We start from the raw sequence: 1357 nt of genomic DNA on the forward strand, positions 1-1357 counted from the left end.
TTGAAAAATTTGATATTTGCATTTAATTTTAATAAATATTAAATTAAATTAAGATGCAAATATTGCACTTCGATTTGACGATTAATGTGCAGCGCAGTCTACTATGATATCTACATCTACTGGCAGTAGAACACTGTAATTTCTCTATCTGACATAGGTATTCTGATAAATAACAGTCTCTAGAAGATTGGTATATACTTAAGGAACATGAATCCTCAGAATTATAGGTTTTTCAACGGGAGATCTGTAAGATCCATAATTTATGGTGGTCTTTCATGGAGAAGTATTTGTAGAAATGTGGTCCTTGGCACTTTCCTTTATGTCGTGTAATTGATGTAAGAATATCTATCTGAAAATTTCCTCGTATCTTTATAAAGTCTGTCTAAATAATTTTTTAATTCGATACTCCTAGATTCTTTCAGATTTCTTAATTTGTCATTAGTATATTATACAAATCATAGATCTTATCGACATTCTTCCAAATTTGAGACTTCAAATCTTAGCTATTTTCTATAATTCGTATTAATTTTGAAGAAACAGTAATACTGCTAAATACTGAAACTAGTAATAATAATAATAATAGCAATAGAAACTGTGTATAGTAATAATTGCAAAATGTCATATGGCATAAACATTATAAATTATTTTACGTTTATTTTCACTCAAATTTTTGACACAATTTACAAGTTTAGATTTAATCTTCAGCATGCCAAAGAAAAAGTATTTTTATCAAAAAATAGTTTCAATGAAGATTAAAAGAGTGAATTAAAAGAATATTTTTGTCAGAAGTTACTTTATAACTATGTCGATAATATTTATTACGAATTCCGAATATAATCTGAGATATAATTACAATAAATGCAATTATGATTCGAAACAGAAATGACATGCCAATATCTAGTAAAAGCATAATTACGTAGTAAAATCTTTTCATCTTACACTAACAATACGAAAATCGTTTAAAATAAGAATGAATTTCACGATTTAGCAATTAAATACATACCTTATGCCCTTCCCTTACGAGTATCTACAAATAATCATTAATTCTTATCATCTTTAATTCCTGTATTCTTAACACTCCATTAAATTAAATCATTACACTTATCAGAAGTGATATACGATGAATGGAATAGAAATGAAGAAATTAAGATACAGTCGACGTGAAAATTTCTTTCATTATATGTATTTATTTATTACACCTGTAGAGTTATATTGGAATTATAAAAATTTTAAGATACAATATATTACAAAATTATAAAAATTTTAAGAACGATATAATATACCTATAGAGTGAGCCATCATAAAACACTAAAAACTTTTCATAAAACTTTCATAAAACGAAAAAAATTTTCTGCAA

At 25.6% G+C, this 1357-nt stretch overlaps 1 protein-coding gene across 1 annotated transcript in view; it reads left to right on the forward strand.

The window, feature by feature from the left end:
* Positions 1 to 1357, forward strand: part of LOC108551430 (uncharacterized) — a gene marked incomplete at both ends in the record, with an annotated part of 90284 nt that overhangs the window by 62698 nt on the left and 26229 nt on the right. The gene's annotated exons all lie outside the window — the stretch shown is intronic.

The sequence above is a fragment of the Eufriesea mexicana genome, unplaced genomic scaffold (genome assembly GCF_001483705.2).
Source record: "Eufriesea mexicana isolate 0111107269 unplaced genomic scaffold, ASM148370v2 scaffold4100, whole genome shotgun sequence".
Classification (NCBI taxonomy): domain Eukaryota; kingdom Metazoa; phylum Arthropoda; class Insecta; order Hymenoptera; family Apidae; genus Eufriesea; species Eufriesea mexicana.